The 21156-nt window shown below is 38.9% G+C and overlaps 1 protein-coding gene across 3 annotated transcripts in view; it reads left to right on the plus strand.

Moving 5' to 3' along the window:
• The window catches only part of LOC142390967 (A-type voltage-gated potassium channel KCND3-like), a 109533-nt gene that overhangs the window by 13826 nt on the left and 74551 nt on the right, over positions 1-21156 (plus strand). The window lies entirely within an intron of this gene.

Genomic DNA, 21156 nt, shown 5'->3' on the forward strand with positions numbered 1-21156 from the left:
GAATTGTGCTCTATAAATAAAATTGCCTTGCTTTGCCTTGCCTAATAAGTCTAATTCCTTACTGTCCCACCTGTCATTACCTTATAGAGGTAGCTAGACTGACAATAACTGGATGGGTTTAGGTATCTTACAGAGATGTATCCATGGGATTCTATACTCTATCCTTGACAGCAGTAACAGCTCAAAGGTGACCAATCGTTTTTCAGCTGGTTATAATTGATGAAAAACTTCACAATAAACACAATAACTCTAGATGGAGAATAAATGAGCAATATACTCGTTCCTTCTTGTATGTGTGTGAGATCTCATAAGTCAGTACCGTATCCAAGTCTGCTCTCCAAAATCTGAAATTATTACTTTCAGCTCTGCTAGATCCTTGTTCAGACTCACCTGCCCTGTTGTTGGCATATATTTCATCCTCTTTTCATGCAGAGATATGGATGGTCGCCCATTTTTTGAAAAGCAATATTGAGTGCCAGGCCTTTCAAGCTTTTGAGAAAATGCATTTACCTGGCCACCTGTCAACCAGGGATGGAAGGGTGGTGGGAGGAATGGGGCCAATGTGACTGTGAAGGGTAATTCACTGGGCGGAGTCTTTCAGTGAGCTAGTTCAAACGTGTATTGTTTTCCACACTTTATTATCATCGATGTGTTGTGCATACAGATGCTACCCTGTCATAGGACATTATGTCCAGGCCAACTTATCCTTGACTACCTGGACAAAAGTCATTGGAGTGATGCTCAAGGTTTTGAGGTAGGAAGACTGAATGTCAGATTTGTGAATATTTCATTACAGAAACTGTCCCCCTTCCCAGTCTGTCTCCCTTCCACTGTCTGTCACATCTGATTACCTTCAGCTGTGGTCCCTCCAAGCTTACAACACTTGTGCCCAGTCCAATTCAATTACTAGCAAAATGAGTTGGTGATTATCAGTTTCCAGGGTGTGTAGGTGTATCCTGAACAGTTGATGGCTGCTGCCTCTACCAAGTTCCTAAAAGGATTTTGATCCTTTCATGTGATATATTTGCGGTGTACTATGGATGGACTTTTTGCCATGCTTTAGCCAAAGTGGTGGCTCTAGTGATGGCCATTGCTTTTCATCAGAGCTGACACTTGATGTATGTATAACAAGTAATTGTTTATGGTCTTGAGACAATAAAGTGCGATGACTTTCATTTTGATGAATGCCTGCAGAAATGATGAGATTCCATTTTACTGCTAATATGATGAAGGCTGACCACATGCAGAAAGGGATGGTAAACACTACATATGTCTAATGTCAGGTTTGCAAATGAGGAGCTAATTATAAATCAGGGCAACATTGAAATAATTAAAAAAAACAACAGATAAACATGTTTCTCTTGTTAAAAAATGATAATAATGGCCCGTAAAGGGCATGTGCTTGATAAAGTGGTGTAAATATTGAACTTCATGACTTCCGTTAATAAAGACCGATTTAAAGCAACAGTGACACCATCTCTTAGGAAAGCATTGTTGTCATTTTATTGGGGAGGCCCTTGATTTTGTTGTCCATCAGCAAACACCCAAATATAAACAATACTGGAGAGACAGCATTGTGTCCACTGGGCTGACATCCTCATTACTGTCATGATAACAGAGGCTGAGGGAAATGTGAGGGATACTTCTCCATGTTGTAGGCCAAGTTATGGAAATAAATTACCTCTCATTTCCCTCGAGAGAAATGTGATAAACCCTGTCTGAATAAGTCTAAGTAATTTCCCCAGATTTGCAGCCACGCTTTTGAACAGCTAGACATCATTGTTCTATTTATTTGTGCTTTTATTCTTACGCTAACTTTTTTGCATTAGTTCTCACTCATATGCTCTCTGTCACCCTGTGTTTGCGTCTTTCTGAGCTTAGTGCAATTCATAAACTGTACTTTGTGTTGATTATCCAGGGTGACAAAAGCCATTGTTCTGCTTCACTAAATCTTCAGGGATTAATGCATGTCTCTGGAGCTCTTCCCTCTGCTTTAACATTTGTGTGCCAATGCGGATGAGGGTTGTCCTCTCCATTCTGTCAGGCTTCACAGAAAATGAGTTTACTGGTTTTCATGTCATGACATTTTATTTGGGGCAGTGTATTGAAAAGACCTCCTCAGTTAGTGGTTAGAAATTGTGTTTTTCTCCACCCTGTTGTCAATCTTATGTGTGTGTATGGATGCAGGATGTGTCCTCCACAAAGCAAAACTTTTTTTCATCCAGATGTATTTGGGGGATTACCCATGCTGAGGGATTAATCCAGCCGTGTGCCATATGACAGCGGCAGGCATCGGGAAGAGCATAAAAGACAAGTCATGGACTAAAACCATTAATAGATTTCAGTAAGCTGTTCTTTGCTTCAGAGGTTGTCTGGTGGTGATGTTAATTCAATTTATAAACCTCACTCGTGACCAACCCAGCTTCTACCTTTATGCTCCGTGAGGAGCACGTCCACGGTCCACTGCCGCTCAAAAAGAACTGTCCTCAAAGAATGTTCACAGGCTTAATTTTTGCATGAGATAATCCGTATTATGCTGTAATCTTATTAGCATTGCATTAAGACGACATTAATAACCTGTTAAAAACTGAGGGCTTGCAGGGCCGTCCAGTTTTCAGCTGATATGCAAAACAGTTGAAGTGGAGCTTTTGCTTCGGGAAATCTGTCGTGCTGAATGCACATCACGGAGACCACTCAAGCTCTTAAGGAGAGATGCTTTAACCTTGCTATTGAATTAAAAAATAATACACTTCAAACCTATCCACAAGGGACAACTGAACACATGCACAGTCAGCAAATTGATTTAGCTTCTTTGCAGTCTTGGTTGATAGGACATAACTCCAATGCAATAAATTAGGTTTATTCCACAAATAAGATATTGTTATGCGGCCATGTGATTGTGTTCAAAAAGACTGTGACATTCCGTGTCGGCTCAAGAGTGATGCGTTTGTGCAGAATACATATTTTATCTCCATGATTTAATGGCATTAACTTAATCTAGAAATATTTAATTGAAAATCTAATCTGCAAAGATAAAGGCCAAGAAATTTAATTTGCCTGCAAACCACAGAAAATCTCATGAGCATGTACCATAATCCTAAAGCTGATCTTGTTTTATTGATCAGCTCTTTTCTTTTCCCACCTCAAAGTGATGTAGATGTTGTAGAAACAAATTTGAGGAATCCTCAAGACTTATGCTTGCTGTTGTGCAATGCAGTGTCCTTCACTTCATGAAAAGCTTGAATATACTCTGCAATGTTATTTTTTCTCTCCCTCCCCCTCTCTCTTTAACTCACTGGCACACAGTGACTTTGAAGCTGCTCTGCTGCAGTGCACAGGCATGCACTCAAACCAGTCTGTATTACAATTAATTTAAGACTTTTTGTGTTCTATGCCCAATCGCCTTGGGCATGTGCAGACACGCAGTGGGGGAATTTCATCTCTCCAGCATGTTAGTGAGGTTGGAGAAAATTATCTGCTGTTCATTGTTAATATTACAAAAGCAAAGGAGGCAGAGAAGAGGGATAAAGCAGGGGGACAAATTAAACCCATTGGTTTGATCTTTTGCCTCAATAAAAAAGGCATAGCACATGAATGCATAGAAACAACTGGTGCACAACCTAATCATATTTCACAGAGGGTTGTCACATTTCAGAGCGTACTATTGGTAATGACTGAAAAAACACTCAAAGCCTTTACTTCAGAAAAGTTAACAAAACTTTAACAAAAGTTTCCCTCTGCTGCCTTTGTAGAATAAAAACTAACTGTATATCACAAAGACACTTGTTGCTGATTGTACAGTAAGGAAAAATGATTTGCAGTGTACAGCAACTTTAAAGCTTTTTTAGATTTTATGACATTTTTGTGTTGTCAGATCTGATCTGATTTTTTTCAGTGGTCCAGTGCAGGACAGTTTAGCATCTAATGGTCTGTATTAGGTCAGTCACTCCTGAACTGTAACTACATGATAACTGGACTTTAACAAACAGGCATTGGATAGCATGGTTCAAATGACCAGCTGCTGTTAACTGTTGCTACCAAATCATTAGAAATATTGATATACATCAGAGTCACAATATGTGCTTGAATGATAGAGTGGAAAATGTATCAACCAAGCCAGTCATATGTAGTTTTACTCATGCAGATATGTTTGATAAATGTATTCTTTGATTTGAGCAGACTTGTGCATCTTCAGCAGTCTGGATCTCCCTTTGGCTAATAACTTCAATCAAAATTTGCCTTACTAGCAGACAGCATGTCATTATCACCATGTTAATGTTCTCACACATGAACCTTTACACGTGTGGTTGAACTTCTCAACATATTCAAGAGTTGTAAAAACTGAAATTGACGACTATTCACATGTTTACTTTCCATGTTGGGTTGGAATTCTTGCTCAATATCTACCTCAAAAAAATAAATGAAAAATACAAACAATACAAAGTGTCTGCTTGCTGCACAACATGAAGCAATATTTCAATGTCCTTTTACCTACAGTTTACACAGCACTCCGTCTGTTGAGTTGTCCAGAACAACTGAAAAACCTCTGCTGTTGTCGGGGATGTATCTATACAATCTAGGTTCCTATCCACTCACATTACCAGAGTGCCTTATCATTGTTGAATTGTGATAATAGCCAGCCTAATGAGTGGATATAGATCGGGCTTCTATGATGGATGACTCGGTTAGGTGCTATGAAGCGTAATGAATGATCCAGGGCCAGGTTGGCAGCAGGTGGCTTTCCAATAGTCCCCCATAACTAGCCATGATGTGACCAGACACAGCTTTGGACACACTCTCCTCTAAGTTTCCATGAGCTCCACTGGATTCATGCAAAATTTGACAAATTGTATGTTTTTATTATTATATTATAACCTTTAGTTAACCAGGAAGATCCCATTGAGATTAAGAACCTAAGACCTGGCCAAGATAGGCAGCAGCAAATACAAAACACAGTTACAAATTACACAGATAAAAACACAAACAAATGAAAGAAAAAGTAATTGAATTTACAAGCAAATTATCAAAACCAAGTACATGAAGTGGAGTCGGCCTCAAGTGTTCTCAGTTTGAATTTGAAGGCACTCAAAGAGATTAACCCTGTTAGTTTCCAGTCATTCTGCAACATATTTCATTCTAGTGGTGCAGAGTAGCCAAAAGCCTTTTTACCCAATTCAGTAGGGCATATGGAACAGAAAGCAACACGTAGTCTTGAGAACGGAAGGAGTAAGGACCAGCACCTCTCTGTGCAATTAAGGAATAAATATAGGAAGGCAGTAGGCCAAGTAATGCCTTATACATAAAAGTATACCAATGACAATGTTATCCATGAAGTAAACACTCAAACTGTCAAGAGGAAAGAACAACCGAGAGGTTGATTGATTGACAGAAAAGAAAGAGTGCACATCGCACTGCTGGAGAATTGTGGAAACGGTGTTTCTATGATTGTCGTGCTCCAGCTGTACCGTAGGGGAGCTCAGACTTTTAAACAGATGCAGATGAGGACGGGGCTGCTATAATTAGCAGAGGTTGGGTTTTGAATTTTTGAACTCACGAGTGTTCTATTAGCTGTTTCAGAGTTTTACCATTCTTCTTTATAATAAGTAGTGAATCTTATCATTGTGTCCTAATTCTCTTTTCATTAGGAGCGTTAGGAAATAAATCGCTCCCCAGAGAGCGATGTTCTAAAGCGAAGAGGTTGAAGATGGTCAGCAAGCAAACTGAAGTTTTAAGGAGGACAGCGCAGTGATAGAAAAGTCTGTCTGTGTGTTTTTACTTCCCCGTAGAGCAGCTCTTAGTCGTAAACTTGGCCTGTGCTCTAGTCTCCAGCCGCGAGGTCATTGAGATGTGTTCTTTACAGAAGGCCTGCTGGGAAATTGTAACAGATTTGAGCCAGATCCCATGGACAAGGAAAGTGATGCCAAAAACCTGGCCAAGTGATTTTAGAAATTCAAAGATGGCTCACATTTAGGGCTTGTTGTTCCAAAGTGTGTACTCTATATGCGTTTTTTTGCATATACGGGCCTTTTTCTGTGTGCCTGTACTGTATACAGAGATTTACATGTGTGCATTCAGATACAAAGTGAGATTCAAAGTGGATAAATCTCTTCTGCAGAATCTAAAAAGGGGTACTTTCTATATTGTGCACTTTACCTGTCCCCATTGGTTTTGTAGATTAAATAGATAAACAAAACAAGACAGCTGTGATTATATCATTAGTTTCCAACTCAGCCAAACCTCAACAAGACCTAAGGGAGTTGATGTGATCTATACAGACTAAGGTCAATATTAAATGCAAATGAATACGGCCATTGTTGACCACAGTGGTGCTATGGAGGTATTGGTCTGCCATAAATTTTAGTCATTAGAGTCAACATCAGGTCAAGATTGCTAATGACAAGCACAGCAGCTTCAGTGGTGTGTTCACTATGGTGCATAAGCCATGTGTTATACTCGCTAATCATGAGAGGGTTAGGATTGTAAGTATCTGCACGTGAGCAGCTAGGTCAAAGTGCAGCTGTGTTTGGAGTATAGTCTGACAGAGGCATTAGTTTGGGTGTCGACTGTTGATCATACTGTAATGAACGTTAAGATATAACTCACGTGAATATTTCAACCCTCACCAGTTCTGTTTTACCACAAACCCATCTAGAGAGTGACTCGGAAAGATGGAGACAGAACTGGACAAGAACCGGTCTCTGCTGGAGACAAATGCAATTATGGTGGAACCAGAAAGTCACAGAACGTTGCAATTCATCAGGCCATTTATGAAAGGATCATCAGATAAATGCTTTACTAAGTGGAGGCCAGTAACAGCACTGGGTGATTGATATGATAGCCATATAATTCAATAAGTGGCTGTGGCCCCAGCACTGCAGCCTTACAAACAAAGATGTATCATAGAGCAGGAAGCCCCATTTAAAAGCTCTGTTGTAATTTTGCCACAGTCGCTCACGAGTGAGTTAGTGTCTTACTCCTGAGTTTATTTAATGAGTTTAGTTTGGTGTTGAGAAATTATCCGAAGCTGTTACTGTTGGAATGTTTTGTTATTGCCTCACAATTGGGATTTATTGATTGATGTCATTTAATCCATCTGTGGTGTGTGTGTGTGTGTGTGTGTGTGTGTGTGTGTGTGTGTGTGTGTGTGTGTGTGTGTGTGTGCGTGTGTGTTTGCGTGTCTGTGTGAGTGTGTGTGTGTTTTGTTCTGCGTCTTTCGTTCCAAAGCCCAATCATTGTGGGATTAACAAGTGACTCAATGGCTTTATGGATATAATCCTAATTTGATTTCATGATGATATTTTTTTTATTTTCTTTCTTTCTGCTGTTTCCATCGTGCTCTCAATTCAATTTAGTTGGTTTTATGGAGGCTTTCAGCACCTTTGCCTCCTGGCAGGGTAAGAAAATATTGAGGGCAACGGTTATCTGTAGTCACTCATCTGAAAAATGGGCTGGATGGGTTATATTAGTTTAGTTATAGGGGCTTTATCTACACAGAAATGCAATTTAATGATACCACGCTCAGTTAGAATTTCAGGGTTGAGGTCGAAAAGTGAGAGTACACATGTACACAGAATCTGTGTTTCATAGTGTTTCAAAGTCACTGTTGTTCATTAGATTGAGCACCTATTGGCATATATCACACATGCCGTCTAAAAATAGAAACCATCCACACTCCCGTCATCAGCTCCTCCCTCTTCACCACCTCCTCTCTTTCCTACTATCTCCTTCTTCTTAACACATCCCTCTTCTTCTGTCTCCCCACACCCTCCACATTCACACAACTCTCACACATCACTGTGTAGAACATAAACTTGATGTATATACCTACAGCCATGGTCCCGCATTTTCTATAGTTGAAAAGCGCACAGTAATATGAGGTGTGAACGTTTATTTCAGGGGGTCCTATTTTTAAACATGTCATCTGCTGCTCTGCTGTTTGTGTTTCCGTGGTAACCCGAGGCTGTAAATGAGAATTGTGTGTTGAGCACTTAATTCTAATAAATGCACAAAGCGGAGCTGCGGTAGCAGAGATTCCCACTAGGATCAGTGATAGTGTTAAGATCCCTCTCCTCCTTTTTCATGTCATAATTCCCAATTTTCCAATTTAAGTGTCTCCATCAGTTTTCTTTATCACAGTCTTTCGCTCTTCACTCTTTCTCTCTTGCAACCACAGCTGCAAGTGGTTAATTACAAAGGTGACCTGATTCAGATGTGTTATAAGTGCACATTTCCTTAATTTCCCCCTCTCTTAATTCTCCTGAAGAGCACAAAGAAGTCAATCAAACTATTATGTATGCACCTTGTCTCCCTCAGACACCTGTTGTGGCTCTAATTGTACAGTGTGACTGTTTATTACAATTGGATTGTCATCCCCATGGCTGAAACATAGGCAGGAACCAGCTGCAACCCTTAATAAATATTGGTGGGGTCTGTCTGCCATCTTTTGCTCAAGGTTTGCGTTGGTGTAAATAAAGGTGTCTATCTATCTATCTATCTATCTATCTATCTATCTATCTATCTATCTATCTATCTATCTATGTGTAAAATAAATTTTGACATTTACTCGTTGGCCCATTAGTTCTAAGCTTTCAATTCATTTTCTTAATATCTTTCTATCATGCCTTCTCATGTCTCTCTTTATAAATAATTGTATATGCGTGTTTATGTGTATGTGAGTGCCTCCCTTCTGGCTCCTTGCTGCTGATGACTGCATTGGCCATTTCCCTCTGAGGCTCTCCCTGGATGACAAATTCACACATCCGGTATCAGCCTCCTCTTTTCCACAAAATCAATAGTCCCCGCTCAGTTTTCTCTGCATATATGGGAGAATGTGGCTGCAGTTTATTTCTGTGCATGCAAGCATTGTTGTGGATTCCCGCAGCGAGCCACATACATTTGCTAAATGCCAGTCACAGCAGCGATAAATCACAGTAACACTGATGGTACATGATAAAATGTAGCTGAGGCATGAGTTAGCTTGTGGACAATAAATGCAATCTAAAGTTTCGCATTAGCCACCATAAGCTACTAAATTTAAAACACTAAGTAAAATCCTTGTTTGCATTTCATTGCTTACAAAAATTAACTATTTTATTTGTTAAAGGAGAAATGTCATATTTGATGTGAAGAGCTGTGTTTAATGTTAGCATACAGCAATGAAGTTGTAAGGACCTTATAGCAGCTAATGAGAGACACACTCATGTTTATATGTATGTAGCTTTATCTTGAATATGAGGTATAATATCAAAAGATGAGAATAGAGAACAGGGAGGAAATATTTGCATGCCGCTGTTCTTCTTTATTTGCTGAAACAACTAAGTGTACCAGGCCGGTGTTATGCCTTCATTTCAGATTCTTGTTGTGATTAGTTAGTGAGCTTGTTATTCTTTACTACAATACCTTATTAAGACGCCTCAAAACAAAATTTGAAATGAGCGGTGCACATAAATACTTGCACCTCACTTCCACTTACCTGTGTATTCGGATGCAAGTTAACCATAAATCCAGTCATCCTATGTGGAGCTTCATACACAGTACAAGATTGAAAAGCATCATTGTTGGGTTTATTTTCATTTTTTTTTCTCCTCCCCCAGAATTTGCCTCGGGTACGTTGAAAACAGTTTTTACCTTTGCAGTAGATTGTACAGAGTGACTGCACCATGTGCAAGAAAGTGAAATAAACAAAGTAATGCACAGGCTAACAAACTATGAGTATGACAAGCTTTGACCACACAGTTCACACTTCTTCCTGCACCCTATCAAATTAAAACCCCTTCTGAATTTATTTGGATGGAACCCACCTCCCACCCTGCGTTCTTGTCTGCATCCGTACCATATACACCAGATTACCAAACTGGTCTTATTCGTGTCAATAATAAAAGGCGAGGATTTTAATTCAATATTGTTTGGTTATTTTGATTGGAGAAAATATAGTTTTTTTGTAAAAGGTAAATGCAAATGAAAGATGCACATTACATTGACAGAGTAGGTGAAAGCAGTAGACAAGCATGGAGATACTGTCAGCATTCACATAAAGTACTAATGACAGCGTGACACACTCATCTATCATTGCTCAGTCTCTGATTCTAACTCTTCCACCACCATCTGTTATCTACACACGCGATGATGAGTGCACCGTTTGTGAAAAAAAGGGAGACAGTTGTGTACAATAATGCTCACACACACACCAAACACATAACATGACCTTACAACAGTATTCATTGTAACAACTGGCCCCTAGAGATTGTAGGTCAGGGATTTATTTACCCCTTGTACATACAGAGGGGAAAAAAAGTACAAAATAAAAACAAAAAAAGCACTAATGTTAATTTAGTAATTTTATAAATATGTATACGGTGCTTTCCACAAGTTAGAGGAGTCTGGTGGCATGACTCCTTTAGAAAAAGTCTGTCTGCACCAGCTCAAATTTGGTGGCCATATTGTAATGCTAATATTCCACCAAATACGCTGACCTGAATGTAAACGTGGTGAATTATCTCCAGGATTATGAGGCCTCTTGTGTGTTTGATCCTGCACTGTATATACATTTAAATCCATGGATACTTCTCACTGTTTATGGGTGTCATTCTGATTTAATCCGTACTAACTGTATTTACTGATGCCGCTCTATAACTGAAAGCAAAACATGAAGACTTAACTTGTAGATATGTTCAAAAATTCTAACATTTTGAAATGCTGTAAGCAGTTCAAAATGTTTTTTGTAATTTATTTTATTTTTATCAATATTGCATTAAGGCAGAAGCACAGTGAGCAATAAGACTCAAACCTACCATACATTCTATATATATATTTAGAACTTGCATAACATCAGACACACTCACTGCTTCCTGTTAGGTCACTGTCTTGAATTGCTGCTTTTTTAAATACTGACCTTGCATTTACATAGACTTTGTTGCTCGATATATTTTGAACTTTATCTGTTTATATGAACTGCATTCATTATTTGAGCTGCTACCGCTATTTGAAAGCCTCACAATGCTCAGCTTGTCATCTCCTGCAGTAGCTTGGGGCAGTATTGTGGTAAGAATACAGATGTGCAGGGCATAGCTGTAATTGCAAGGCCAAACAAAACTAGGATCAGTGGGGTAACGTGAAGTGTAGCAACGCGCACATTCTTTAGAAGCATCGTCCCTGTGTAGTTGAATAGTTCAATTATAGGATATGATATTGGCATTAATTAGCAGCTGGCTACAAAGTATCACTTAACTAAGTCGACTCTACCAGCGTGAAGGGCTGCAAGTCTTTCAGAATAAATTTGGCAACAGCTCCTTTATTTATCCATCAATGAATGATGAGTTATCTTTTGGTATCGGAATTCTGATATCCACTGTCAAAGCTGTCGCAGGTAACAGACTCGCATTATATGCAGGAGTATTGAGGAACATTTCTTAGATGTGATTAAACCCAGTGCTAACTAGGATTAATAATTGCAGACATATTTACATAATTGTCGGGTCAGTCTTATGTTCAGATCAGTAAATTTCATCAGCACTCAATCTGTGGTCCCCAGATTTATAGAACATTCTTTTTGTAAGCGCTTCATGATGTTACCCTCACACCAAAAAACCCTCTGATCCATTTTGTTACTTTTAGATCACATGGAGTTAGTTTACATCTCAGTGTGGCCATGAAGAGCACAGAATGTAAACATGCTGGTAATTAAAATGCTTCTGTCTGATACTGACAGATTCTTTATTATCAGGGGACCCATCAAAATGAATGTATGTTTAATAAATAAAGATAGCAGGGCCATTCGTCCTTGAGCTTATTGATAATTCAGCACTTGCAAGTCTGCAATCAGATGTAGTTTAGCATTGGTTTTCCATTACCAGCCCTGCCCCTGACTGATCAGAATGTTTGAAATTTACAAAAATTCTTCATGTTTTCATTTATTTACTGACACATTTGGTGTAAGGTTTACAAAGGTTCACTATGATACTTAATATATTAACTACTCTGCTGACGTAGTCCAATAGTTCTCACCATGTGGCAGGAAAAAAAAATTTCAGAACAACAATAGTGAGGAAGACAGTGATATAATGTGTCAAAGCTGACTGGCTCAGTGTGAACATTAACTTCTCAATGTGGAACCAAAGACTGATTAATACGAATATTTAGAAATTGTTCCACGGGTATGGTAACTTAAAGCAACACTGATCTCAGTAGTTTCCTGCTGTGAAAAGTAATTTGCCTCACATTTGACTTGCTGTTTGGAAAAGTTACTTAAAATGAGCAGAATGAATTACGATTAACTTTGAGAAATAATGGTGCATTATTCACATTTAAATTTGTGTCGTTCCATTTCCTGAGGTGATAATTGGTGACACAAAAAACAAAAAAACGAAAACCGATGATAAGAGCTAGTAAACTGTCCCTAGTAAACGCTGCTTCGATCACATTATATACTTTGAGAGAAGTACATCAGAGCATTTGGTCTTCATCCTTCATTTCCTCCTCTCTTTCCATTTGATTCTAGCACATGTTCTCTTTCCACCTTCTTCTTCTCTACCAGTTCATTGATGCTAGTTTCACAGCACATAGAGGCCAGCTCCCCCGCCCCCATCATACCTCACTTTCCACCCATTTTGCCATCACTCCTCTTTTTGAAAGGGCGCCTGTGTTATTTACCAAAACGAGATGGGGTCGAAGGCCTCTCTCTTAAGAAAAGGGTGTAAGAAAAGGCAAGGAGGAGAAAGATGAAAGGGCAGACAGGATTAGACGAGGCTGTATAATGACCTAGAGACAGGCTGTGTAATCAGTCTGTCTGTCTCTTACCTTCACTGGTGCCGTAGGTAGCTTGTGGGGTTCACACGAACAGTGTTTGATTGGTGCAAGGTTGTCAAGGCACAGTCATTTGGAGGGCCAGCATTGGCGGAGCTGTGGCTGCAAGCAACCTGCTGACAGAACCTTCCAGATTGATGAGAGCTGACTTTCACCCCCTTGACTCATTTCCATGAGCCCTTGTCCTGATGAAGCAGAGGGAGGCGCTAACAATTATTTTGGTATCCATGTTGTCTTCAATGTTTAGAAAATACACAATGAATTAGATACATGGAAAATCAGAGTAAATGCTGCAGTTGATGATGATTTGTTAAAAAAACAGCGGTTGAGTCTTCTTTTTTAGATTTGCTGTATGTTAAACGATACTTGCCTAAATACAATAAAGAAGAACAAAAACTCCTATGAACTGTTGCATTTAATCAAACTGTGTTGTAGGTACTGAACAAGCATGTGCTTCTGACTCATAAGGTGGATTACTCATAAGCTCCGGTGCTACTTGTTACTCATAAGTAGCAGACTTCTATATATACATATTGAATTTTAGAGTATTATAGCTATATCGCTCTCCTCTCTTGGCTTCATGATTCTTGGACATAAAAGATGCGGCGTATCGTAGGTGGGAGAGTTGTGTAAGTGAGGAGGCGCAGAGATAGATGGTGGGTCAAGTAGCCCTGATTATGTAAAAAGACTCAGAGAGGTTTGGAGGCACACTTAATCTTTCGAGCAATTAGATTATGAGAAGATGACATGGAGTGGGATACTCCCTAACTGCATTTGCTTAACTGAGGAATTTAAATGATGCTACCTCCTAGATTTTTAATTTTCTCCCCAACTTCCTTGTTTTGAGTTTTCAAAGTCATTGTTGCTTTTTAAATGTCCTCCCACTCTGAACATGAGCATACATCAGTTTTGGTGCCTGTACAAGCTGCATCCTTTGGATTCTCTTTTATATTATTTCATGTAAATAAGATGAACAGCCTGAGCCCTGAGGTGGAAGCAGTGCTGAACATCAGCGCTGACAGCAGTTCATCCCTCAGGGGCCATAAGTCGGACGTACACACAAGCTGTCACACATTCAGACATTTTTAAAATAATTTTTAATACATCTGCCTTTGGGATTCATTGCGCAAACTCATACATTTCCTCTTTAGTTTCAACAGTTTTATTCCATGTAAATAAGGACTGTGTGACATGAACAAATCTTGGTAAAGTAATTTCAGGCAGAAGTGAAGTTTGTGATATATGTTTAAATATATATATATATGCAAGTTTAATATTTAAATATTTTACATTTAGTTACAATAGTAATAGTAATACCACTAGTCACTGATTAAATAACTGCAACACCATCTGAAAATCATGATTGCTGTGCTTAGATTTAAAAAAATAAATCAAAAATAAGTCTGTGTGCGTGCCATGCTGTTGTTTTTTTTCTTCAATGTTGCTACATTTGTCAACAGTTGCTTTATTTTTGAAAAAGACAATGACAAGAAGTTGTGAGTAAGTATGCTTCTTACAAGGTTTGTATACAGTTTGCTGACATTGTCATGGAAAAAATCTCCCCTTGCTTCGTAATATCTCTGATGAGAAATGAAATATAGAAATCTCTGTCGTTTTTGCCGGCCGGCCACGTGTTTATTCTCTTCTGCAGAAGGGTCAGTCCTCACCAGTCAGCGTTCATTATCCAAGCCTTAAAAAATGTAAATCATAATAAGCTAAGGGTATTACAGATAAACTTGTCTTTTTGTGTGCATGTTTGTTCATCACATATAACATAAAACCACATATATCATCAGTGTATAAAAATCTGAAGTTTCATCCTTGTTAAGTCTCTTTACATATTTGCTGGCTTTTGGAGGTGTTTTTTGTCAGCATATGAAGCATGAAAACAATTTCACGTGTATAACTGTGCATGTATAGGGTTCGGACAGAGGTTTGTTCTTACAACAGTGGCGTTACATCCCACAACTGTATGGAGAGCCAAAGAGCAAAAATTGCCAAATTCTCTTGTGATGCTTTGAGAGCTGCTCCTGCAGCCAAGTCCCATTTAAACAAATAATATTGCCAAGTTCGTCCAGTTTTTCTGCCTGTGATCTCACATTTCTCATTCAGATCAAGGGAAGAAAGGGTTTAAACTTCTTCCTCCTTTTTCTCTGTTTTGTTCCTGATCTGTATCTACAGCATCTCCTCTTCAGCTCATCTGCATTTGGGGTCTATTTCCAGGTGTGACTTAGTCTTTCTGAAAAGCTCAATTAGCTGCTCGCTCATGCAAACAACTTTCCCGTTGCCGTGGTTATCCATCATAACAGATGTGTAAAAAAAAAAAGCCAAAATTATTATTATTATCAAAAACTGCAAACCAGCATAGAATAAATGTAAAAAAAAAATCTCTGTTTTCACAGGAACAGCTTATTAGAAAATATCAAAAAGATGCAAAGAGCGAATCAACATATCCAAAGCCGCTCCAGCAGGCTGCCACCAGTGCTTCGCTACTGTAGAACAACATGGTAGTAACGTTAGTTTCACTGGACTCAACATGTAAAAATGTTCATGCCAGGTTATACTGTACAACCTGCCACGTTTAACAGAAATCACATCTACTGTACAAGACAACTCTAACCATTTATGGCCAATTTCTCAGCATATTTGATTCAAGATTACTTTCGTAGTTAGATTTCATAAAGTCCATGATGACCATTGATAAAATATCTCATTAATTTAAATGGCACTGTCCACGCTAATCAATTTCAGCCACCGGCCCAGAATAAACTAGCTGCCACGTTTATATTTTTGAGTAATTTCATTGCCCGCATTGTACTACTGTGAAGGTCACAGAGCATTACAAGTAAAAACTGCTTGTAAGTGATCCCTTAAAGAGATAAGTCTTATGTCATGGAATCATAGATTTTCATTTTGAGTGATAACGTGAGCCCTGCAGACTCTACTTCTTTCAGGATTCACAGGACCTCAGCGTGCTCTTCTACTGGCCAGGATCCACAACTCTCTTCTGCTCTTGTCAAAAGGCTGGGGATCATGAACATGTTCAATTAATCTATCTATGTATTTGGGAAAGTTAACTGCCCTTGGCATCTCTGTTTAGGAGCTTGATTCTGCCAAAAAAGCTGTGTTTGGTGCTCCTCTGCACCTCTTGGTTGCAAATTCACTTCCTTCTATGATGTTGCGCAGAAACCCATGAACGAAATAAAAGCCAAAGTAAATTTAAAACCACTATTTTTCCCCTTAATTATTTGCATTTTCCTTATCATAGCAACTTTTTGTGGTAGTATAGAAGCAAAAGATCGATACCTACGTATTTCCACATCCTTTTATTTATTAGTCCCCTGTGGCACTCTGCCCTGCTGAGAGCACAGACATGGAATGTTAAGAAAATGGAATTACCTTCACTAAAGTCTATGGCTTCATTTTCCTCTTAGATCAGTGTGCATTAGACATTAGGTCTGAGTGGAGAATTAGCCCATATAACCAAAATGGGATATGTACTTACAATATGGTTCCCATTGTGTGCTGTTTTTTTTTTTTTCATTGCTTGTTTGCATATCTGGGCATGAGTCTTTGTCATTTCATGAGTGGGAGGAGTTAGTAGCAGGTATTTTTCTGTCTTTTTCTGTGTATTTGTAATAGGGGGTGGTAGGGAAAAGTACAAGCTGGCGGCTTACATGCCTGTTTACTCACCTTCTTGACTTTATCCAGTGCTTTAGTTTAAAGAGTGCTTCAACTGAGCCAAGTGAAGGAATTAACAAACATAAACGTTTTTAAAAGAAAGCTGATCGAGAATAATGGGAAGAATGATGTTGAAGTGGTATGTAGAGAAAACAAGGAAACATTTGGTTGATTGATTAATCTGTGGAATGTTGATGGATAAGTATTTGATTGATTTTGAATGTTATAGTCTGTCTCCAAAGGATAAGGAGAATAGACAAATTGAGGAGCAGAGTTAAAGGTGCGGGGAAGCAGTGAAAGAAGGGATAAACTATGATTTCCCAGGAGAGATGGAGCTGGATGGGTATAGAAGAGATTATGGATAGAGTAGACAGGGAGGGGAAATGAAAACACTTAATTAAATGTTTTATGGTTGAAAATGTCATGCTGTAGCTGGTTACCCAAGGGGTGCAGCGTGAGTTGTTACTTTTTGCATTCAGTGTCACTCTATGAGTGAGCATATGACCCTTAATGTCAAAGTCGCACCTCAAGAATGATCTGTAATCTATAGACTATAATTACATACTGAAAAATACAAAGAAGCCTCTGAGACCAACGCCATAGAAATTTGTGATCCTTAAAACGATGTACATCAGACCCGTTTTGAAGAACATTCATGCACATTCCTGGGTGTGAAACTGCCCAAGAATGCCTTTGGGCTCAGATACCACAATTCACGACTTTGGTTTCCAGCCCCTTATCACACCATCTTGCTTTACGGTCACTTGATATTTTTGCTTTTGATTGTGTCTTTATAGCCTCTTCAACATTACAACAAATGTATGTGTATGACTGTATATTTGCAGGGCTCAAATTGAGATTTAAGTTTATGACAGTGGTGATACTGGTTAAAAATATTCTCGTCTTCCATTAAGTAATAGCCATAAGTAAGTTACAATGGATAACAGTGAGCCTTTGTCCAAAAGCAAAAGAAAATATATGCCTTCTAGTAACTTTAATGCTCTCTGAGTAAAATGTTCAGTTTTCTTTGAATGGCCAAGAATTGTGAGTTCAAGCTTGCTCCCAGTCATGCTAACCTATAACTATTATGAATAATTTTTCTCAACAATAAATTGAAAAAAATCAGTTCCTAAATGTCAAACTGATTCTTTTAATTGACCTTCCTTGCATCATGTTTTTACAGCATGAACATAAGCTGAAGCCGGTAGCACTTTGTTAGCCTATCGCTCTTTTCCCCCTTTCTCTTTTTAATCTTGTCTTCACAGATGAATGAATAGCCTGCCTCAGGTGGGGAGTAGTAGCTTAGACAGCAGCTGGAGCATGCAATGATAGAAATAAGTTACTGCAGGAGCACATGTGATGAGTCCTTACTAACCATAGGGCAACAGGAAAATAGCCTCATTCATCTGCCTGCACCCTGGCAAAATGCAACCTGCCTCGACAAGTCACCTGACCCTATTAATGCCTGCGACAAATTTTTTAAGACACTGTCAGGCCTATCCATAAAGAAGCAAGTATACAATATTCTTGGTCTTGTGTGAAGGTTGCCACATATATTATTCTGTATTTCTTGCAGGACATTGAAGAGTAGTAAAAAAGTACTTCAAATCAGTATGTTAAGCAAAAGCTAAAGAGATAGACTTGAGCAAAATGTGTAAAAGAGGGGAAGGAAGACCAAATGTAGTGGATGGATGGATTTTGAGTCTAGCTTTTCATTGTCTTCCCAGTGAAAAACAGTGAGGACGTGTCCAAGGCTGCTTGATCTCTGATTAGATGACTGTGCTCTCACACTAGGTTTCCTGGCATAGCACAGCACTCTACACATTTCTGCAGACCACACACAAACATAGTACGCTCACTCACACACACACACACACACACACACCGTTCCCTTGCTTTTATAAAGATATGCCCAAAATACAAAAGACAAAAGGCAAAAGTTAGAAATTGGTCCCTTTAATTCAGTTCTATGAAGCAGTTATTGTGAGAAGGGGTTTAATAGTATCATTTCTTTAGAAGCTCATTATTGTCTTCAATATGGTTACTTTACGCAAGGATGTTTCTCATATCAGCGACTCAAAATTACAGCAAAATGTATTTTATGTATGCAAGGTTTAACTTTCTATTGAGTCATTGATGTATTATACTCATGTGCAGCAAGTTCAGTGATAATTTCGTCAATCATAGCTTTGTACTCGGTAATCGCTGTGGTTCTGGCAAGCACTGCAGTGACAGATGGATAGCAGACCTGACATTGTACAGGGAGGCCTTAACCACTGACTTTTAGCAGTGGGGTTCATGAGAGGGGAGGATTGGATCTCCACAGGAAGGAGTCAGAGGAAAACAGGAAAGTCTAGCCTCATGCTAAGACATATAATGAACCACATTGAGGTGCCCGTCTCTGAGGTCGGAGGGTGCAGACGTGGAATGGAAGGATGAGGTGAGGGGAGGAATGGAGTGAAGAAACAGGTGGGAGGTTGGGTAGGAGGGATGGAGAGTAAAATTGGAAATTAACATGGTTCCAGCATGATGTCATCAAGATGGATGGCAGGATGAATAACGATGGTCTGTATTCAATGTTTTTTTTTTGCCATATGAATGCACATGTCATGAATCTAGTTTATGTCTATTTATCGTTTTACCTGCTTGACTTCCTGTGCGGTTGTTACTAATGTATGTATTTACGTCTTTTTGTAAAGTATGCGTATTACTATTGTGCAATGATGTGTGTAAGCATCCACATTGTTTTTCCATTTTTATGATGCCTGATACAAAAGAGAAAAACAACTTGAACAGCTCAGATTTCCTATAACTGATCTGAAGAGAATTCTGTTCTGTTCTTCTGATTAAATGGTTTCTTGGATAGCCAGAATGATTTTTCTCTACTTCATTTGATGAATTTGTTGTAGCTCAAACATGCAGGGTCTGTTTGAGCTCAGTTAGTCTGCAGAAGCATGGGAAAAGCACAGAATAGGAAGATTTGTTGGTAAAGCAGAAGCACCATATCAATTGTGTGGAAATATGTTGGCCATGAAAAGAAAAGAAAAACAAGTGCCTTGTCAGCACACATTTACAGCCGTTGCCACAATACGAGGTAACAAAACGTATTTACTGAAATCAGCGACACAAAGCTCTGTATGGTTAATGTGAAGTCAAATGTGAATGCCATCAAAAGCAAAAACAATATAACATGTTAGAGTTGACTTAAAATTGAGTTGACTAGCGTATTTTATCAATGTAAGGGTGTCATAGTGTGCTGCACTGAAACCAGATGTATCATATCAAAGTTCTGATTATTTGAGTTCCCAGTGAATAGTTTTCAGCGCAATAAGTCATTTTCTGTAGGTTTTTTTTTTCTATCTTTTTCTGTTTATTTCTTTGGAGCTGCTCCCACCTGCACAATCACCCCAATCATTCGGGAGCGATTAGATCTCTCCAAATACATCAATTCAACTCATTAATTTTTTTCATAGTGCAAAACATTTTGCCGAAAACTAATATATCACATTGTCATTTCTTCCATTATCATGTGGCTCGATTGTGGGCATGGGGGAAACATATTGAAATAAGAGCTTTGAGTCTCTTGTGTTTGTAGCTCTCACCCCTGGGGACGCTTCCTCACCATTTTCTTTTATTCAACAAGGCTGTGAACATAAGTTAGGCTGACACAACTTCGGATCCCTGCTGTTTTCTGTTTATATATTTGCAGCCTAAAGCAGTGATGGAAAGGTTAAGTAAGTCAAAACCTATTTCAAAGCACAATCATTCTTTAAATCTTCAATTAGTGCTTACTTATGTCTTGTCAAACCCGATGTTAAATCTGCCAGATCTTTGTCTGATGGAAATATTAAACCGTCTGGATTCCCAAGGAAGCCACAAGAGATGGAAAGATATAGAGAGGAAGGAGTGGATAAGCATAAGGACAGGAAAGAGAGGGGATCCTTGCAAAGAATGTGTTGTCACAGACCAATATTGGGCCCAATGATGTGGGGTAATCTTTCAGTGCTAACAGATTGTGAGATTGGGTAAATAGAGCTTGTTGTGGTGGCTGGTTGTCTGCTCCCCTTCTTTCCCTCTTTTCTCTCTTTATTCATGGTCAGTGGAATAATGAATATGATGAATTATCCTGAATCCGTTGCCTGTGCTTGTTTAGTGCAGCAGAGCAGCTGGACATGGCCATCCCTCTCCCTAGCTTTCTCTTGCACACACCGAAATGTGCACACACACCCACACTTAAACCTGACAAATTAACCCTGCAGCCAAAAGGGCTCTCACAGACTGCCTCTGACACATTTGGGATCCGTATCTTTTTCATTTGTGCTGTTGGTAATCAAGGCTTTTGGGTATGCATGTTTGTGTGTCTGTGCTTGTTAATGTGTGTGCCTACGCACATTTTCCCTCATTTAAAGGCCCCCCACTTCAACATTCAGACCCTAAAGTCTTCTGTCTCCTGTGTTTCATCAGTTAAACGTGTTTTTTTTTTTTAAGTGAGCAACATGAATGAACATTAAGCTTATTCATATGGCCATGTGTGTCTCTTTTTGCAGGAAACAAAAACAAGTAGAAGGAAGTGTTTCATTTTGAACGGAGAACTTTCCATTTGAGAAAAATGTCAATTTTAGGGTTCCAATCTCTTCTAAAATGCTGTCATTTGTTTTCGGTCATTGTGTCATG

The sequence above is a fragment of the Odontesthes bonariensis genome, chromosome 10, assembly GCF_027942865.1.
Source record: "Odontesthes bonariensis isolate fOdoBon6 chromosome 10, fOdoBon6.hap1, whole genome shotgun sequence".
NCBI classification, from domain to species: Eukaryota; Metazoa; Chordata; class Actinopteri; order Atheriniformes; family Atherinopsidae; genus Odontesthes; species Odontesthes bonariensis.